The sequence below is a fragment of the Ctenocephalides felis genome, unplaced genomic scaffold (assembly GCF_003426905.1).
Source record: "Ctenocephalides felis isolate EL2017-DRISC unplaced genomic scaffold, ASM342690v1 CF-g0.4_SCAFFOLD_01170, whole genome shotgun sequence".
Taxonomy (NCBI): Eukaryota; Metazoa; Arthropoda; class Insecta; order Siphonaptera; family Pulicidae; genus Ctenocephalides; species Ctenocephalides felis.
In genome coordinates, this window is record NW_020537324.1 from 32,193,595 (window position 1) to 32,199,554 (window position 5,960).

Genomic DNA, 5,960 nt, shown 5'->3' on the forward strand with positions numbered 1-5,960 from the left:
AATGACGGGGACAAGTGGTGATTAGTTTTTGGCAAAGGCAGCTAAATGTGCAAAAATGACAGTTTTTGAGAGAACTAAGCGTCCAATTTAATGATTCTAAGAACTTACTGTTTGTTTAAACAAAATAATTGCTTTTGGAAAAAAAATTTTGTTTCATTTTTTTTTCATAAAATATTTTTTTTTGTATATCGAAAATAATTCAGATTTTAATTGTGATTCTGACTTAAGTTCTAATATAAAATAATATTCTTTATATTATTTTAGTTATATAATTCTTATAAATATTAGACAATATTATAGTACAGTATTATAATATCTATTTGAAAGCATTTAATATTCCTCGAACATTTCGTTGGAGTACGGGAAGTTCTAGCAAATTGCCTTAAGGCACGATGCCATGGACCACTAGTTTGTAGTCTCTGTTGACTTCAATGCTTCGAGTTGTAATTCAAACATTTCTCAAATTAGGAAAAACCTTTGAATATCATATCAAGCAGTAAAATTTTTAATCATATGTATCTAATAAATAAGTTTTTCATAAATTTTACAATCACTCATATAGAATTTGTAATCAAATAAGTGCAAGCTAGGCAATATAATGGAGTTGTTTTTACTTTTTTTTTAACAACCTTTTTAACATTATTGTTTTTAAGTTGATCTAAATTATTAGACCTATTTACATTTACTACTCTTAAAAACAAAGTTTGGTGGAATGCAGGATTTTGCTAAACTTCGAAGTAATAGTACAAGTGCCTATTATCAATCACTTTGTAAGGCGATGTCACTTGATACAATATATGACGTAAAGGGTTAAGAGTATAAAAGGGATAGTTTTGAACTTAATCTTCTCAGAGGGAGTATTATGTTACTAACTTTCTAGTGTATGACATTGCACCAATAAGACACTAAAGCTATTAGGTGCCGAAGTTGAATATGCAAAGTTACACATAAGACGAGACGTTAAGGCTTTTACCAAGTTAATTTTCTCTGTGTAATAGCTACTCTCGTATACTCGTATATATGAAACAATGTGTCTGAAATTATGATACAATGTAACAAATATTAGCTCATTATTACAACATTGTGACAAAATTTATGAATATGCATACAAACTACAAGGTAATGTATCAGATTATATTTTGTGTTAAGTTTATCAAAAAAATCTGTGTAGAAGAAAAATAGTCAAAAGACGCTAGAAATTGTAATATATAAAAAAATTTCACTTAAACAATCGATGCAATAAAATTTAAGATCAGTAAATTAATTAATCAATATTACAGAATTTCAAATAATAAAATTCATTATATAGAGACTGGACAACCGTTTGGGTTACCATCTGTAAAAGCTTTATTAAGTTCGGATTTCTGTTCAAAATATATAGGGTAGACCGGGACTTAATGGACAGCGTAAAAAAAGACCCACCACCGATATCTCAAAAGCAAGTAAAGTTAGGAATTTTTTAACAACAATATTTGAATATAAGGTAAAAGATGTATAATCAGCCATTACCTTGATTCTTACAAAGTTGCTATCAGGAGATAACAACAATGTTCGAAAATCCATAATAAAACTGTTTTATTTTGTTGTAAGATTGTTTGCTTGTGATCACTGTTGTTTAGTTCACGAGACCGTTATACATTTTTTAAGTCTATGTTATTTGTTTTATAAGAGGTATTGTTAATTTTAAGTTAAATTCAACAGTTTTTTATGTCATCTTTATAGAAGCTTTCGCGTAGGTGGGGTGAAAAGGACCAACTAAACCTTTACCTTGGTCACGGTAAAAAAGTAAATTCAGTTAAAAAAAGCTATTTTATAAGAGATAAATTAAATAAATAGGTATTCTAACTCTGCTGATAAATATTTATGACAAAATACTATATCAAGGTTATATACAGTTTAAAAAAATTTACCCATAAAATTATATTTTGCATTGGTTGAATAATGTAGCTATTATTTTGTAGAATCTCTTTGAAATTAAAAATAAAACATTGAACCTATTTGAACATGGGGTGAAAAGGACCAGGTAACAAATTTTTGAAAAAAAGCAAAAAAACTGATTCTTATAATGATAAATTAGCTGGGAGTTTACTGAGTATAATCAGATAGTTGTTTGTTTGATATGTGTTATTTGTTGTTATATAATTAGTTGAGTTTTTACAATATATATGATCAAAGTCAAAACTTAGCAGTTTTATGAGCTGTTGTTATCAAATTCCCCTTAGTAGCATCGCTTTTTAGAAGGCGACCCAATGGATAACCAGTCTATAGCCTATATTTTTTTCAGTAGAACTTTTTTGATAGTGATGACATATTTTTAATTTAATGGAGCAATGCAAAGTATGGGCTATTTTTATGGTGTAGTAACATGTTCTGAATCATTTTGTATATCTAATGATAAAACCTTATGCAAATCTTTCAAGGAATATCACCAAAAATCCAGTTAGATCTATTTAAATTCAAAATCAATCACACGCAGTTTTGAACAAAGTATTAAAGCGAACTCCCAATGTACAATTTCAAATTCAAGTAAATTTGATCATTTTTATGCATTAGGATAGTTAAAAAGTTGAAATTTTTATTTCGGGAGTTCCTATTCCATTTTGGGGCCTTTCTAAGTATGATGCGCAATAAGTAGTCTTTCTGATTTTATAAAAATGTAAGTATAGAGATAATTACAATGAAAAGTGCTTTTTTGCTATTTTAACTTATTAAATTTAAAAATTGGCATTTTTGTATATTGAACAGTCAGTTTTATCACATACATTCTTACACGATTTGCCTTTTTCTGATATTGATTTAAACAGCGCATTGCTTTCGTGGAACAATTTCTATTGCAAAACAATATAATATTAGAAATATAATTTACTTAATGCGATAACGATATTACTATTTCTGAAACGTTATCGCAAAATGAAGTCATCCGTCGAATCAACATATTTTCTGCATTTACAAATAATATTTACATAGAGTTTGTTTTTATAAAGTCCACTTTATAAAGCGGGAGTAAGCGGACTTTTGCCGTATGGCTAATTGCATGAGCTTCTCGATATGTAAAATAATAGACTTAATCAATAACAATTGTTTGAAATTTAGCTACGTCGATAAAATTTTTAAATGTTTAAAAATCTGTCCAATACAATATATGTTACTCTATTAATTATAGAGCACAACCTATATGACGATGTTAAGTTTCATTAAACACTCAAAATAATATTTTCTGCATTAAATTATAAAAAAAACTGCAAAGAGGGCGATAAAACTAACCACGATGTCCTACTAATATCTGTCGAACAGTTTGTATTTTCAATATCGGTTAAGAATATTTTTCAAAAACGTAGGCATTTTTTTACTTACAAAGAAACGGCGCGGGCGATCATCTCGCAAAAATAATACATAAACTTTTAAAATCGATGTAGGCCTCTCTGAGAAAACGTCGACGAAAATCAAATATAAGCTCATATATATACAAGATATACAAAACGCCGTACAATCAAACGATTCAAAATGATTTAAAATGTCAAGAAATTAAATAGAAAATCGTACTTTTGACAAAAAACGTTAACTTCTCCAACGGGAATTTAATGAAAATATTATAGCACGTGCAATAACTTGCACACTAAGGGTTTTAATTGCCAAATTCAAAATAATAGTAATTATTTGATTATTTGAGCATGTATTTGCTATTATTTGAATTTCAGCACTTAGCCCTCATTACAGTGATTAATATTAACAATGTATTACAGTAAAAATAGGGTAGGTCAGACATAAAGGTTCAGTTTGACTTTCAGTAATTATATTGTCCAAACTAAAATGAATTATATGACTTTCAGCAATTATACTGCCTAAAATATATGAACTACATGACAACACATAACATTTATCCAAGAAACAACTTTCGGACTATGTTCAGTAAAATTCTCAGTTAACTCCTGATTATAGAAAAATACTAATTTTAGGGGAACATTTTGTACAAAGATTTCATTATACTGTCATTGATCTTATACTTTCAAAGAAGTATTCATCAACAGTCGAATAATTAATTTAATTTATTTCATGTAAAATTACTTTTTCAGCATAATTTACTTTTTATTTACTATTTCTTATTGTTTACACCATTATGAATATAATTCATAATGGTGTAAACCATTATGAATATAATTCATAATGGTAAAAATGGGGTCTTTTTTACTCAACCAACAGTAATAAGTTTTTATAAAGGTTATATAAAAAACTGTTGAAAGTATCTTAAAAATAACAATACACAATACAAAATAATTAAATAGCTTTTAGCTTAAAATTATATTTAGGTATCATAAACTAAATACAAGAGCCTAAAAGAAATATCAACGAAAAAAATACTTTTGATATGAAGATAGATACATTTCCGTTTATTTCCTCAGAACGTCGTCGTAAGAATGAATATGATCTTTTGCCTGCATTTTTAATCAAACAGTAGTAATTTTAATCAAAGTATATTTAGTATCATTAAATATACTAAATATACTTTGTTTGTTGTTCAGATAATGATGGTAGACTGTTTTACCCGTGGACATTTAAGCCGCCCTTTATTTATAATTAGTATATAAGTAAACTATGATTTTTTCAAAACAAAAAAATATATGAATTGATTTTTTCTATAAGTTTTATTTTAATATGAATAATCAAATTATTTTACTGATATTTGATGAAGTAATATTATGCTATAACTTGCAATTTTGTTTCGATTTTGATTGAAATAAAAAATAAAAAAATGTTATAGAGTTCATATATCTAATGTACATAAATTCAAATCCTAAGTTTCCAAAATCTATTTATTAAGACAAATAAATTAAATAACTATTAATTATGCAAAAATGTAGTTCTACGCTAAATACTATGCTTATAATTGGTGTTATAGTTAGACAACAGTCGGCCCAATTAAGTCTGAGAGCGTGACATCATTCTGATATAATTTTCGCTTTTTTCTTTCTCTTTTTATAATTAATGGTCGACCCGGTATTGCGGTCAGACGGTTAATGAATTTAATAAAGGCGCACAATTTACAGAGATCTCGCTTCGCCTTATCATTTCAGCTAAGAGACAGTTTTTTTATTATTAAAATTTTAATGAACGTTAGATACTGCTACCAAGGTAATGGAATTATACTCTAGTACGCTTTTTTAATTGTGTAAATGATTTATAAGTGCAATTTTAAGTATTTTCTTTCTTCAGTCGTTTATAAGACTTAAGTGTTTAGAAATTTTGTAGAATAGATCTAGCTGATTCTCGTTCATTAAGTGTAAGTTATATTATCGGAAAGTTTTTTTCATGTCTTTGAAATAGCAATCAAGATACCTACGATAAAATACCTTATAAGCTTTTTAACATAAAAAAGTATGTTAAAAAAAGTGCGCATAAGGTTCACACGCAATTGAAGTAAAATTTATTTGCTACTGTACAAGATGGCATTTGTAAAAATAAATACATCATATAACAATTTTGAATAATTTCTATTAATAATATGGTATCACTCGTGATGCACACATTTATTAGTGTCAACCATTATACACATTTATATAATGATAAATTATAAATGATATATTTATAATAGCATTAAAAATTTGAATAATATTCAAAAACAATCAATGACCTGATCGATTTGTCATTGTAATTAGCATTTAGAAACGAACCTTCATTAGAGAAATGAAGTAATTGCTGATTAATAAATTCTTTAATATTTGTTCATACAGTGGATTAGGTTAAACAACGCCTAATATATTGTTTTCGCAACTTCACTCATCATGAATTTGTGTTTGAAGAACTTCATGTAATAAAAATTAACATACATTTATTGACTGCTTGTATTTTTTTTACTTTTTTGCTGGCGATATAATCTCATTCTTTAAACAACTGTAATATGTGTCTTGCCTAAAAAATATTTTGCATTTGAAGTTATTACTTCGAAGATTTATAGAAACTAC